At 40.7% G+C, this 16,510-nt stretch overlaps 1 pseudogene; it reads left to right on the top strand.

Moving 5' to 3' along the window:
- The first annotated feature begins 8,656 nt into the window (after positions 1–8,656).
- LOC140850884 (uncharacterized) overlaps positions 8,657–16,510 on the top strand; it is an 86,463-nt pseudogene continuing 78,609 nt past the window's right edge.

Genomic DNA, 16,510 nt, shown 5'->3' with positions numbered 1-16,510 from the left:
AACAGATAATCTATAAATATTTGCAGTATTTTGGACAGTGAACATCGACTTTTATGTGTTATTGTTTATTTTTATTTTCAGATTATATTATTATATTGGTATGATATGGAAATTCTTACTGGGCTGTAAAGCTCACACCCCTTCATTTTTTTTTTCTTCTCAGAGTTACAAGATGTCCATAGTTGGCTATGGTATGGATTTGTGAGTGAGCGGATGCATAGATAGAGTACCGTTGATACCTGATCAGAGGATTGAAGGAATGTTAATTGTAATTATGCAAGATTTTATGAATTATTATTGAAATTAATTGTTATGGATGTTAAGGTTGTAGTGATTTAATTTGGCCTTGCATATTCTTTAGGGCTTGCTCTAAGGAGTGTGCGGCCATCACGTATCCGACCCGGATGTTGGGTTCGGAGCGTGATAATTTGTTGGTCTGCACTCGTAGGTGCACGAGCACTTGTGCATATGCATGTGTGCAGTCATGTGCGTGTCTGTTGGTATACCTTCTTATTGAAGTTGAATTGTGAAAGTGTTTAAGGATCACTATCCAAGCCTAATGAAGAATCTGGCAAAATGGTAAATTTTGTACATGTGATGGTTTCTTGGCAGACTAGATTTTGGGAAAACTTGTCATAAGATAGACTTTTTGAACATTTTTATGGTACATGGTTTCAAGCACACACGCATGGTGGACCATGTAACATATCAGCCAACATGTTCTGCACGAATTATTGAGACTTAAAACCTAAGAGAATTGGACCAGACATGTTAGTATTGTGGGCAATGTCAATATGTTTTTTCCGCACAGTTTACCTCTTCTATGTTATGTCTCATATACATATGACAAGCACTTGCTTGCATCCCATGATTCGGAGGTGTGGTATGAATGTAACTTGTCTTTTGTGGATATCATTGTAAGCCATCAATAACCTGAAGAATTGAGATAGTGTCAGAGGGATAAGTGTGCCTTCTTATTTTTCTTCTTCTTCTTCTTCTTTTGGTTTTTGTGTGGGGGGGGGGGGGGGTATGGTGTACAAGTAAGTATATAATTCAGCAATACAAATACCTGGAAAATTTACTCTTGTTGGGAAAGAAGAGATAAGTGTGCTTTTGCTGTTACTTGGTAAAGGCATAGGTGTGATTTGAAATGCTGATCTGGTGTCCTGTTGCTTTTATTCTTCCACCATTAATAAGATTTGTCTTATTGATCCAAGAGAGATTGGACGTTTGCTTCTCTGTATCAACTAATGCTTGGCATTCTTTACTTGGGCTTGATCATCTATGGTTTTGGCTGTATGACCATTGAGTTTGTATGGTGATAGGAAACCACCTTCTAAGTTCCTTGTTTGAGTTGTCTTTGTTGGAGCTCTGAACTCATTTGACTTTAATGGAAGTGTTTTATATTCTCATGACCTGCAAAACAAGGGTGTCCCAATGCGTGACTCTTATCATTGCATGTTGGGGGAAGGGTTAGATGTATGCAGCCTTACCCCCACTGCAGAGAAGTTGTTTCTGTGTTTCAAACCGTTGACACCTAGGTTACAGTGGAATAACCTTGTTTTAGCACAAGGCCTGCCCTTATGACCTACAAAAATTCTCAGTTTATTCTTCTTCATTATAGTAGTCTATGCTCTGAAAGTAAATATTTGTTTGGTACAAAGCTTTTCCCATTTGATTAGATTCTATCAACGGTGGTATCATATAAAGGTTCCAAATATATCATATTCATATGATTTAATGGAGTATGCATTTCTGATACATAGTATTTTTAGATATGCCTTACTTGTAATATGGCATCTTAATTTTCATCTTAATAGTAGAAGGACTCAGTTTTGACATTTTTTAGGAATCACTTTGAAGTTCTGATCTGGCAGGGTGATGATTTTGCACCTTGCTTCTCTTTATTGTTGGTCTTTTCATTTTAATTACCTGCTGAGTTAGCAATAAGTTAGCACTGATGTCCTTTCTGGGGCCATTTGTGGAAAGCTGCATGTAGATTTATGGGTTTATAACCTTTTTTGTTTGGCATAGTTAACGGTAAATGTATTTGCAGATTCTGTAGATTGAAAAAGTGGAAACTCATCTAGTCTTATATTTGAATTATGGGAAGATGTATCTGGTGGATGAAATTCATATTATGTTACTTGCGTTGCTGAATGGAATGGGAAAAGAGAAGCTGAAGCTGAAGCTGAAGCAGATTTTTATATCCACTCACACAATAAACTGTAGATGTTGCCTCGAGAATTTGCACAGAAATTTTAAACATGAAAATCTCACAAACAATTAAGGATTTGCCATGGGATGCTGTTCTAGAATGTAGATAATACTTGTGACATTGTTATTTTCGGTGGATCTTTTGGGCATTGCAACTGTTGTAACCATGGCGGAGATATTGAAGAGTAATGGGCTTGCTGTTGAGAAGAGTGAGATATTGCACTCTGATAAATTATGTGTTGGGATTCTTTTTTAAATTTGATGTGAACTACTTTTGACTTTGTTTTTAGAAATCCAGGGTTTCATTGAAAAAGTAATCTTTCTGCAGAGATTATGACATCAACTGTTAGACTTGCAATGCCCCTTATTCTGGATCAGCATGCAGATCAGCATCTTTATGTTAGTTTAGTATGAGCTGCCATTCTGGATGCTAAAACCATGTCATTTGAGTTGGATGTTGTTTTTTCTGGTGACCCTAGATATCTTTGGTTGAGATGCACTCTCCGGCACTATGAGATCATATTTGATCTTGATTCACTTATTCTACATCATGAAAGCTGCAGCGAGGAAACTCCTGGATGGAAATGCTAGCCCTTTAGTTCTGTATGATAAGCACCACTTTGTTTGTTAGGAGATTATCCACATGGGTGTGAATTGATATTATAGGAGTGGATGATCTGCTTTTTTGGTATTTCACAGACGAAGCTTGTGTCATCAGCTATCTGGCAGATCTGCTATAAATTCATCAAATGACATGATGTAGGCACGGCACGGAAACAAAAGCTAATCAAAACTTGAGTATGCGAAAAAAACAATTTCTTGAGCTCGCTAATGCTGACTCGATGATTCAGTATTCTACAACAATTTCTGCAAGTTAATGAAGGCTTTGCATGAGATGACACGGAACTGTCGCATGTGCCTGAGTAACAAATGGCACTCTAGCAACGCTAACCTTCAAACAGGAACATTCTTCACTGCTAACCTTATCAATTGACTAATTAGCTGAAGCCCTAGCAACTGGACCTTGTCAAAACTGGTTTATCTGCCATAAAATTAGGCTGCAATTGGTGCAATTTTCTGCCGCCTTTAAGAATTGAGGCGTCTTTTCCTCTTCCAACTTATTTGAGGGGCTGGTATATATTCGTGCCAGAAATCTCTCCAAAGCTACAAGACCGGTTTAAAATTCGAAGAAATTATGGTAAAGGGGTTCCAACTAACTCTAGAGAATAGCTTTATATTATGTTTCTGGGTGTTCCAAATGCAATTAATGTAAATCTGAGGTTAAATGGAAAAATCCGGCAACGAAGAAAGAGGATATCTGATATTTTACAGTCAGGTTTCTTGGGCCGAAAAACAAATATAATTAAGGCAAAAAGTAGGCCAAGGGCCTAGAAGGTTAGGAAAACTGGCTACCATTTTCTTGAGAAACCAGCTCGAGCTACGAATCATCCTTTATCAGCATATTTTTGCAGACCTCATAGCACGGGTGAAATCCTGGGCGGCAGGCACCAATTTCACGCAGCTCAGTCCCAACCATTTACAGAGCCAAGGCCCCTTCAGGTGTGGTTAGGATTGCATCAAGGACATTCTGATAGACCTGCATAAGCTTCTTGCATGTGCTTGCAGCTCACCTCTACCGGTGGTTGAAATAGCACTAGATGTAGAAGGTTGTAAACTCGTAATTTTACCAAATTCCTCCTTTAAGTACACATTTAGTATCTCATAAACTAGTTTATTGCAGCATATGGTACAACTCCAACTAGACTTGGAGTGGGGCATCTACAGAGCTCTGCTGGGTCTCCCTTCCACCAGATTTATGATGGAAAGCATGTAGGAGATAATCATAGGCATCTTGCTGCAATTGATCACATTTAGAGCAGGCTGTATAAAAACTAAAATCATTTTATGATGATTGGCTGCCCATATAGTTACTTTTAAGTCTTTAATAATTCCAGAGGATATGTACACATGGTTGAAGTGACTCAAGCAAATGCTCCTGCAACCAGTGAGGAGGGGATTTGGAGCTTGGGTGTCTACTTTGGGGAGGGTCAAAACTTCTTGGTTGTATTGCAAGCAAATATCTGCAAGAAACACAATGAGCAAGGATGGCAGAGATGGTTAGATCACCATTCAATTCAGATAACACCAACACCTCAGAAGTACCACCATCTTTATGATAAACAGAAAAAGGACCTGAAAAGAAAAAAAGGGAAAAGGCTTTGATTTGAGATAAGTCCAATTTGAAATAGTTAGTCAAATCAAGTCTAATATATGACCCATAGTTGTACTGTACGGGCACACGAAAGGCTAGGTGGTGGTTAAAAAGTTATAAAATTTTCCATAATTACCCTGTTCAGGAATTTACTACAATTAAGATGAATGATAATTAAAACCGAAGAGATATGAAGAATAACCGGGACAATCATTAAGCCAGTTTGACACCTAATAATGCCATTGCCACTACAGATTCCATATAAAGTCTATCTGCAACTGCCGTGCAATTCTGAGAGGAAGATTGGGGGTATAAAAGAAAGCTAGAAGGCCTTTATGACAGATCTCATATAATATCTCCAAAAAAAAAAAAAAATCCAACATAATACCTATAAAAAAGCCAGCCCAACTGCTAAAAATTGTAAACTAGGTACCCAGAATAACAACAGTAAGCTCCAGATTGACAATCATTTCACCAAATATTGAACTTGCAGACTGTCATTTCCCCATGTCAATCTGATAAGTAAATTAAGGTCTACATTATCTGTTACCAGTTATTTAAAAGTTATTTAACTGTTTTGCATCACAAATAGCATTGTATTTCTTTGAAGATTTATTCTGTTGTGCATAAAATTGGAAAATTAGATAAGAAAGAGATTGTTCACATGATTAGGGAGAACATATTTAATTTTCAAAGCACTAGAACTTAGAGATTCAAGATCTTTGAGAGAATGTTGGGTGCAGGAATCAGTTTGCGAACACAACCCAAGCATCTTTAGAGCATTCCAAAAGGTTAATCTACCATATATCAATAATTTGATCCGCTTGCACCTATCATGTATCAATGATTGGATGCTCTTGCACCTCTCATATATCAATGATTGGATCCTCTTGCACTTGTACACTGCAGACAGTCACTCCAGGAAATTATATGCTACCGAAGATGCAAAAATCGAAAAATCTCAAGTCCCATCAGGAGCAAAAGGCATCACATTGGGTGCTGACGAGGGAGTCATACATGCTATGGGTTGGGTTAGAAAAGTTGCTGTCACATTGGTAGAATGATGATTTGCAAAATTTGGTTAATGTCCATACAAAAGGTAAAGCATGAGCCATGAAGCACATGCAAGCATAAAAACAACTGCTTTCTAGAGCACAATCTGCCTATACTTTACACCACCAAAGCCCAACTTCTTGAACACTCCAAGAAGTCGCCTATTTGTTCGAGATTAGCAACTTCTTTTACTGGTATTCATTTTCTACTAAACTACATCACAAGTCACCATTCGAACATAAAGACACAAACAAGCGGCCCTTATTCAAGGATAAGTTTATTCCAATTCCTTGGAACAGTCATTCCAAGAATAACCAAGTTTTTGGGAATAACCTTCCTCTCTCATTCTTGCTTCTTAAACCCACTTTGCAGGGGGGGGTCTATTTCAGGCTTTACTTTTGGTTTATTGAGGTGTAGCCTTCATGCATCAATCCTATAGTAAATTTATGTTTTATTTAATTTATTTAATTCTGTGTTTTATTTAATTTAAATGATTGTTTGGCTCAAGGTTTGTCATACCAGTCAGCACCATAATATATTGGGTGTACTATACCGATACCCAACTAGTATATAATCTTGTACCGTATCGACACTCGGTACATTTTACAATCTCCTTCATACTAACATTATAATAGAATGATATCAGTATGGGGTCCAATATTGTGACAGCAAATCTTGGTTCCACTTCTTATTTCTATCTTTATCTATCTATGATATGTGGAATAACTCAAAGTTAGGGATGGTGGTCAGATGGATTTTTCGGGGTGCTCGATTCATCCCAAAGCTAGGGTTTTGTTGCCACAAAACTCCGGATGGAGGTTGGTTTATGGCCGAGCTGGATTTGGTCGGTCAGAATTCGACCTGGAGTGGCGCCTTCCTTCGAAAATGACCTGAAACCAAAAGAAACTCAGCGCCCTCTGATGTTTAAGTCAGTTGGAGCCTTGGGAATAGTCGGAAGAGAGAGAAGAAGAAGAAGAATGTTGTGTACAGATTATTCTATTTGTGTCCATTTACTTGAGGGTCACCTTCTCCCCTAAGGGAGGCCATGGACTGTTACCTAAATTTATGGGGTTTAATCGTGGCATCTGGTAATGGGCCTGGGTCGTGCGTGGCCATATCATGTCCGACTATTATGGGCGGCCATTATGCAAATGGGATGAAATATTGGCCCACATGCGTGTGGGTAGGGGAGACGGTCCGGATCATGTGGAGTCCAGGCTGAATTTTTCTCGAGGAAGCCAGTCAATAATTGCCAAGTTACGGTCCTGGGTTGATCTCGTTGACATGGTATCGAGGTGGCGATCAAGATCGGGAAATCGGAGGACACCACAATGGGTTTCATCTTCTTGATTGCTGTGAAGTTGTGATCTCTGGTGGATTGGTTTCAACAAAGGATATGTATGTAATACATATACGAGTGATGACGAGAATCTTGGTAATCTTTGTAGTTGTTCAAAGTTCAAATCCCAAGAACTGATGAAACACGTCACCAAGGTGTAGATCATGTACTTATTTTTATTTTTAATTTTCCATTTCAAATGATATCAGCTGGTTAAAAACAACAAGGTTAGAATACAAAGCAATAATCATGTAACCATTGGTTAGCTGCATCAGCTCTCTAACCAAAGCAACCACTAAACCTTGGTTTGAACTCACTATTATTTTTTTCCAAGTTCATTTCCAACTTTCTATTAAGTAATGGAGTTTGTGGATTAGGCCCATGTGGATTCTGTCTTTTGTTAAGGAAGAACTAAGAGATGAAGAAGTGAAGGTAGATAGGGCTATACCCATAGCTTAATAATGGATTCACAATCTAGGCCAAGATTTCACATTTATATATGAGAAACCAAAGCCAAAAGGTATTGAGTCTGGTTTAAATCTCTGAACCGTATCCTATCAAGGAGATTCAATTCTACTGTGAGCACTATAATTGTTAAAGATCATATCATATTATTGATAAATATGTACTAACCATGCCAATCCCTTGCTCATTTATCTGTTGCATGGTTGCTTTTTGGGTGAACATTGGTGAGTTTTGGCTTCACATTCAACTACTTCTTTCTATCAGATAGGAGGATAAGAACTGATTCAATGGCCTCAATAAATGGTGCAAACCTACCTTATATGGGAAGCCATGGTTGCATTACCATGACATGACCAGCACATGATAAGAAAATTCAGATGTGATTGGACCATGGGAGCTGACATGATGAGGTTGTTGCTTCTTTATCAAAGATGATCTACCGATCTAACTTTGTGTGGTTACTATTTTCCTCTATACCTATGTTGAGAGTTTAGGTTATTGTTTGTTAAGTGCTAGGTACAAAAAAAAACTAGTGTCAAGTTCTCTTGAGACACCATCTGGATTAGGATTAGGTTCTGAAAAGTCATACTATAGTGTTAGACCTAATCGTGGAACTACTGAAGTTTTAAGAATGTGATTTTTTGGATCTTCAACATTGATAAAAATGACAGAAAGCTTTATACTCATTCAGCCACTCATGTATGCTCTTACTGCACATCTGACTCCTGCTGTTTTTAAACTCACTATGAGAAGGATTTTAAGTTTTTTGATCAAGCAAGTTTTAACCATTTTTTGATGCCTAGTTGATATTTCAAATACATGATTTAGACAACTCTTCACCTACAAGTCTGCTGTGTTTATTTTAATACATGACCCAATTGTCATCATGGTCCTTGACTGTTTGAGGATACAGCATGGAGCACCTATTGATCTTTACTAGTAGTAATACAATGACCATAATGAGAATTTTATTGAAGACTCTAGGAAGCAGAGTGGAATACATAAAAGTTATGCAAAATAAGATGTAACTAGCATAGCAGGGGACATAAAAGTCGGAGATGGGAATGGGGATAACATTTTGAAAGTTTTGCTAAAATGATCGATGCAGGGTCTCATCTAGATTGAGTGGCAGATTTTACAGAAGCTAGAGTGATGGTTGTTGGAACTTGGTATAAATCTTATTGGATACTGTTTGCTTGCAGAAGGATGATATGAGTTCTGGATATGAATGAATATGTAAAGCTGACACCAAGTTAATCAGACATCTTGTAGGTTGCTCTTTTTTATGTTTAATTATCTTAAGGGGTTTTCTGGCATCTTTATTTGATAATTCATAGCCCTTCCTCAAAAGAACTCTATTCACTCAATTACTTATATTTGTTTCTTTCTATATGAGATTCTCACTTTTCTTGCTCTATTTCACAGAAAAGTACTTACAAGAAGTATGGCCTATGGTGAAAAGTGCATTAAAAGAGCATGGCATTGCATGCGAGCTCAATCTGGTGAGCATTTTGAAATTTAGTCTTTCTTCATTGATTTTATAAAATACATTGATCATCATACAAAGTTATTAATTATTTGGCAACAATTTTGGTTTTGTGAATATCTGTATCTTTTGCTCTTTTACTGTATTTCTTGCCCAGAATAGCATGGATGTTGTCCATTGTGATATTTCAATGCTTTCATAAGATGTTTTTTATTCAATCTTCTTGCTGCCCTAGGTTGAGGGGTCCATGACTGTGTCAACCACTCGGAAGACTAGGGATCCATATATCATTATCAAAGCTAGGGATCTCATAAAACTTTTGTCACGGAGTGTTCCTGCACCTTAGGCATGCTCATATTTATAATTGATGATCATCGATAATGCTTCTGCTAGTTCTTATTTGTAATGTTGTAAAAATAATTCATATAACAAGCAAAATGCATATCATATATATATAATGATTACACACTCCCCTTTTTACCAAGCTGAATGAGCAGGACTTAAAAATAGAACTAACTTTTTTGTGATTAAGAACTGACATTTTAATAGTTATCTAAAATAAATCTTCTTTTCTGAAATCAGTCCATTTGATTTTACAGGCAATCAAGATCCTAAATGATGATATGAATTGTGACATTATCAGGTTTGGTAACCTTGTACGCTACAAGGTATCACCCATCTTCTATACTTTTGTTTATTTTTTGAAAAAAAAATATCCAGTGTTTTTCAGCAAGTTTCTTATTTAGAGAGCCTTGGTGTAATAGTAAGATTGCTCTATTGTGACTTTGGAGGTTATGGATTTGAAACATAGAAACAGTTTATCCATATGTGGGAGTAAGGTTGCGTATATCTGACCTGCCCAGATCCCGCAATGGTGGGAGCATTGTGTATTGGTCCTTCCTTTTTAAGTTTCTTATATTTCTTATAGCATCACCTATGTATGATAAAAAAATATTCAATACAACAAACATATACATAAGGATGCACAGAATATTGAAACGATTAAAAGCCAAGATCTCTCATTTTGGATATAATTGGGTGCATGAAAGTTTTCTTCTCTCCTAGAAAGCTCACTTTGGGCATTTGGCAACTGTTTCTGTAACAAACCAAGACAAAATTCTGCATATATGAAAGTGTTATCATGATAAATATAGGCTTATCTTTTACCTGTAAACTGTATTCCATGCCCTCTATCTCCTTCCCGATGTCATCATTTTTCCTTTTTCTTTCCTTTCATTTAAAACAATTGGGAAGCTCAATCCACTTCCGTTACAATTGTTGATACGATGTGTTATGGCAATCTTGTAGATTATTTGCACCATCCATAGTCTTCTTCTTCTTCTTCTTCTTGTAGCTATGAATATTATGAGACGGGCATGCTTGAACTTGTATTACAAATGAAGTGGTTCCTAAGCAAAAAAAATCTCTAGTGACATCCTTTTGACATGTTGATACTTGGGGAAAGCAGTTTTTTCATCAGTTTCATTAGAGAATGGACATGTCAGTAACTTAAATAGTTGACAAACACCAGTAAACAGTTTCATGAAGAGTTTTCAATGATTTCGCTGATATTTTGTTGACAATGCTCCATGTGCCAGTGATTTGTTTCATTTGGTTAGTATTGTCCATTGCTTGCATTGACCAAAGGTAATTGCATAAAGATGATTTCACTTCTTAACATTATTATAAATTGTCGTACTGCATAATGATAATGCATGTAACTGCTGCAAAGATAACTCTTCTATGGAAATCTTTCTTTATCTGTATACTTGCTTAATATATTTCATTAATCAACTATTAACTTATGAAACTGTTATCACCTGCAGGAACGATTCGTGAAAAGAAGAGAACGCCTTTTAGGCCCTAATTTATCAACTCTTAAGGTATGTATTGTTATCAATCTAGTCATATGATCAATATGCTAATTTTCTGCTCAGGCATGAGCATCACATATGTGCTTGTGCCTTATGGTTCTTGAAGTCTACATTTCTTTTGTATTGCTTACAAGTTGTTTGCATATGCTGATAGGCCATTGAAATTTTGACTGGATGCTATGTATTGGTTCAGGTATTGTTTCATTGCTTTCCTACTTTTCTTTAAGTTTCATATATGATGACATGGTTTTATCTTATGTTATTGATAGACCTAACCTATCTTTGTTTTTTCTTTGTACAATTGCCTAGGGAAACACTGTTGCAGCCATGGGTTCATTTAAGGGTCTAAAACAAGTTCGCAGGATCGTGGAAGATTGCATCCAAAACGTGCAGCATCCTGTGTACCACATCAAGGTAAATTTAGCAATCTTGAAAGCACAGCCATCTAAGAAAAATAACTTAATGTAATTGTCTGTATAGAGACATCTGGCCATACTTGACTGGCTACTTAATGTTGTCTGCCATGTGACAGAGACCCTCCTGATGAAGGGAGAGCTTGCCAAGAATCCAGCACTAACCAATGAGAACTGGGATAGATTTCTCCCAAAGTTTAAGAAGTATGAAATCTTGGGTCATATGTTTAGTTTAAACGCAAGAATTTAATGTAGGGTTTTGCTTTGCTTTATCCTATGTGTTTCCAATCTTGTCAGTCTCATTGTCATATGATTTATTTTTCAGGAAGAATGTTAAGCAGAGGAAAGTGAAGGCTAAGGAGAAGAAATCTTACATGTCGTTTCCTCCTCCACAACAACCTAGCAAGGTAAAATAAAAATCACTTCTATATATTTTTATCTCTCATTTTTTTTGAATTTGCTTACGGGCACATCCATTTTATCTTCTTTTTGAAGCATCAGATAAAATAAGAAAATGTGCATATATTGGTCTAGGATAACCGTTATTTTTTTTTTTTGAGATAGTATGCACAATCTCATAATTTCTTAGATCCTTGCTTACTTTTTTGGATTTCAGTTTACTTTTATATGGTAGAAGAAGCTGTAGATAGATTTTGCTAGTGAAATGATAACAATTGCGAATTATGAAGATGATGGCATGGGTACCAGGTCACATTCTTAACAAGGTGATAAGATAAACAGTGGATCACTATCACCAAATTAAAAAGAAAAAATGGAAGAGAGAGAAAGGACAGAAAGAGACACCTAAACAACATCTACAAATACAAGATCCATGAAACTGTGTTGTTGCTTCATCTACCTATAAGCGTGCTTGAACTTTATCACACAATGTCCATCTTGCAATTCTAAGTGAAAGTTGTGTTACTTTCACCTTTTCCATCCCTCAATAGAAGGCAAAGTGGCAGGATGCACCTAGCTTTCTTGTTGTCTTGTATTTTGACAGGGCTTAGTTGTCAGGACAGCAATGATTATTAGAACTCTTATAAGAATAAAGAAACTCTGACTGGTTAGAACTTCTCGCCTTTACTATTTCTAGTATATTTACATTTGCTACCACTATAGTCTATTTTTTTATGCCAGCTGGACTTATGCTTTATTTTGTATTGTCGCTGGGCTCCAAAGGTTTTCTGTTTGCTTAGTTGCATTTACTCTATAATTTGGCAATATGTCCAAATCGTATTGCTAAACGTATGATTGTCTTTACAGCACTAACAGGCAGCTGCCTTTCTTTTTTAATGATTATAGTGAAGTTGTTGTTACATATTCACTTAATGATAAAACCATTTATGAACGTTCCATTGTATGATAATGTGTGAATCTCATTTTTAGGCATTTAATAGATTATTTCTTCAAACATCTTAATGTGATCTTATATCTGTCCAAAGTATCTTATTATAGGCATCTTTCTCTTTGTTACGTTTCCACTTTCGATGTGAACTTGTTCTGGCTATAATTAATTTGTCATGAAATCTTTCAGATTGACCTTCAATTAGAAAGTGGTGAGTATTTCATGAGCGATAAAAAGAAATCAGCAAAGAAGTGGCAAGAGAAGTAGGAGAAGCAGGCGGAGAAGACAGCTGAAAACAAGAGAAAGAGGGAGGCTGCATTCATTCCACAGAAGGTGGACATCTAGAATTTGTTTGTTCTCTCCGTTATTTTCTTTCAGAGTTAATTCTGAGTAATCATCTTTTTCATGTTTGCATTCTTTTTTTATCTGGGGTATTACAGGAACCTTCTAGTCATATTGCTGATTCTACTAAATCTGACAATGACAATGATGAAGTTGCAGCCATGGCAATATCCTTAAAGGTAATTGTGGTGTCTTTTTGCTTGTCAACCTTCATGTAGTAATTATATTAATGTTTGTGATATTGTTCTGGTAGTAGTAAGCATTAGGATGTGTTCGATTTTATCACCAATTTTTGCGGGCAAGCCAGATTATAAGAAAGCATAACAAAAAATACAGTCCATTCAATCCAAGAGCATGGTATCAATTGTATTGCTTGTTTTGTCTGGATGTCGGAGCAGCAATTGTACCACTATTGGATCGAATATTTGAATTATGACTAATCGCCATTTAGATTTTTTAGGGGGGAACATCATTAAATGTTTAACATGTACCTTTGTTGGTGCAAAAATCCGCTTGCGCCCCAGAGAAGCTGGAGTCGAGGGAGTCGCGGTCGCCGTCGGGACCTGCAAAAGAAGTCTAAACCGGAGGTGGGGTTGCTCCGGCAAGACCCTCCGACGCTCAAGTCAGTTCTCTGCCTCAACAAGAATGGAGTGCTCGAACGGAAATTTTAGCAGAGTTTTTAGGTAAAAACGAGAGCTTATAGAATAACGTATCTGGGGTTTCCCTTTTATAGATGGAGGGGGCAACAAATTGATGACGACGCCTGTAACCGTCTGGTAGTGGGCCGCCCAGAGTCAGGAGAAATTTATTGCGGAGGGTAGTGGAGTGGGATCGTGGCTATCGCCGTGGCTCGCTACGTGAAATCAGTTACGGAGAGTGGAGCGGCGTCCGCTGTCGTGACTCGTCAGGGAGTAGTGAAATCGCACAGGATCCGCCGCAGGGAGTGGAGCAGAATTGTGGCCGTTAATACGGCCTGTCAGGGAGTGATGGAGCTGCGTAGGGTCCGCCGCAGGGAGTGGAGCAGTATTGTCTGTTACTGCGGCCCGCCAGGGGGTCCAGACTTGTCGGCCGAAGTTCGGTTGGAGTCGGTAGTGAGGTCCGGTACCGTAGGAGTTTGGGCGAGGTCTTCCCGCAGTCGGAATAGAAGACGAAGTCTGGCTTCCGTAGGAGTCCGAATGAAGTCTACTTGCAGTTGGGGTCGTGGGCGGAGTCCGGCTCCCGTAGGAGTCCGGACGAAGTCTGTCTGCAGCCGTTGGAGTCGATGACGGAGCCCGGCTCCCGTAGGAATCCGGGCGGAGTCTTCCTGCAATTAAAATCAAAGGCGAAGTCCGGCTCCCATAGGAGTCTGGACAAGGCTTACTAGCAGTTGAAGTGGAGGACGGAGCCCGGCTCCTGTACGAGTCCGGGCGGAGTCTACTTGCGGTCGAAGTCGTGGGCGGAGTCCAGCTCCCATAGGAGTCCGGACGAAGTCTATCTGCAGCCGTTGGAGTCGAGGACGGAGCCCGGCTCCCATAGGAATCCGGGCGGAGTCTTCCTGCAATTAAAATCAAAGGCGAAGTCCGGCTCCCGTAGGAGTCGGGACAAGGCTTACTAGCAGTTGAAGTGGAGGATGGAGCCCGGCTCCCGTAGGAGTCCGGGTGGAGTCTACTTGCGGTCGAAGTCATGGGCAGAGTCCGGCTCCCGTAGGAGTCCGGATAAAGTCTGTCTGCAGCCGTTGGAGTCGAGGACGGAGCCCAGCTCCCGTAGAAATCCGGGCGGAGTCTTCCTGCAATTAAAATCAAAGGCGAAGTCTGGCTCCCGTAGGAGTCGGGACAAGGCTTACTAGCAGTTGAAGTGGAGGACGGAGCCCGACTTCCGTAGGAGTCCGGGCAGAGTCTACTTGCGGTCGAAGTCGTGGGCGGAGTCTGGCTCTCGTAGGAGTCCGGACGAAGTCTGTCTGCAGCCGTTGGAGTCAAGGACGGAGCCCGGCTCCCGTAGGAATCCGGGCGGAGTCTTCCTGCAATTAAAATCAAAGGCGAAGTCCGGCTCCCGTAGGAGTCTGGACAAGGCTTACTAGCAGTTGAAGTAGAGGACGGAGCCCGGCTCCCGTAGGAGTCCGGACGGAGTCTACTTGCGGTCGAAGTCGTGGCAGAGTCCGGCTCCCGTAGGAGTCCGGACGAAGTCTGTCTGCAGCCGTTGGAGTCGAGGACGGAGCCCGGCTCCCATAGAAATCCGGGCGGAGTCTTTTGCAATTAAAATCAAAGGCGAAGTCCGGCTCCCGTAGGAGTCGGGACAAGGCTTACTAGCAGTTGAAGTGGAGGACGGAGCCTGGCTCCCGTAGGAGTCCGGGCGGAGTCTACTTGCGGTCGAAGTCGTGGGCGGAGTCTGACTCCCGTAGGAGTTCGGACGAAGTCTGTCTGCAGCCGTTGGAGTCGAGGACGGAGCCCGGCTCCCGTAGGAGTCCGGACAAGGCTTACTAGCAGTTGATGTTGGGGACGGAGCCCGGCTCCCGTAGGAGTCCGGGCAGAGTGATGGAAGTTCACCAACGACAGTCGAAAGTCGGAAGAGACTTGCGAGGGTCAATCCCATCAAGAACTTCGGTCGAGGGTATTTTATGCCCAACACCAGTCCTCCCACTTCGAGTTTGAATTTCGAATGAAGGAAGTACAGAGAGGTTGTCCAGCCGAAGTTCCCCCCCTGACGTCCCGACGCAACCGCCCTCGGATATGTCGGCAATTAATGTGCGCATGCCAGAGCCCTTTTTCCGATAAGGGCGATCCGAAGAGTTTTTTCGAAACTCCCATCGAGATGTGATCCCAAGCATCGCGCCGTGGAAATTTATGAACAGTCAATCCTCGATAGCGGCGAGTGGGACACGTGGGACACGTGGTAAGCACCGGTTGGTCTAGGGACACCGCCACCATAATTGCGCTAAGATCCGCTGCCTATTTAAACCCCCTACCCTTCCTTCGGGGCTTTACTCCGCCTAAAAGACGGCACCTTTCTTTCGTCTGAGAGCCTAGCTACTCAGCCACTCCCTCGGTGCCCCTGCCAACTCCGAGTGTCCTTGCGCTGGTCTTTGCCGTCTCTCTGCCATCCTCAGCCCCCGATTCCTCTCTAAGGGGTTTCCCCGCCAGGTCCTCCACCCCAGAGGCCATCCTCTAGAGGATGCCAAGGGCTTGGAGGAAGGCAAGGAGGAGAACAGTGGTCTGCGAGTTCTCCGGTCATCGAGCGGCCGCTGAAGGTCCCCGTCGCTTCAAAGAGGGTTTGAGAAAGAATTCCTTCAACAACAGGGGTTTTAATAACGGAGACCGCCGGTAAAGGTGTTCTGCTTGAGAATTTCAGAGTAGTAAGACGGGTGACACCGGTCAGGAGGGCAGAGCTGTCGTCGCAAGCTGTGGCGGAATCTTTGATGTCGTCGGGGCCGAGGACCAAAGTGGTCGGCGTCGATGGTGGGGCAGTAAAACTTGTTGCGGGACGGTGGAAGTAGCGCATGCCGACCTTGCCGGAACACTTTGGACGGCGGTTGTCACGGAGCATTGGTGATAGCGCATATCTCTGGCACCGTCGCTGCCTCCAAGGTGACTCCGATTCTTCTTGAAACAGGTCTTCGTCGCCGCTGCCGTTACCCTGACTGCCCCCTGGAATCTATCCCATTCTTTTCCCCTTGGGGTTGGGATTTCGGAGGTGGAGCGAAACAAGGCGGGGCGAGAGCCGATAGGTCTGCACACGCACTGAAAAATGCGGCTGGAAAGGACAGAAACGGGAAGAGAAGTTTGCAG

The sequence above is a fragment of the Elaeis guineensis genome, chromosome 6, assembly GCF_000442705.2.
Source record: "Elaeis guineensis isolate ETL-2024a chromosome 6, EG11, whole genome shotgun sequence".
Lineage (NCBI taxonomy): Eukaryota > Viridiplantae > Streptophyta > Magnoliopsida > Arecales > Arecaceae > Elaeis > Elaeis guineensis.
The sequence above is the reverse complement of the archived record's forward strand: the minus strand, read 5'-3'. Positions and strand labels throughout refer to the sequence as shown.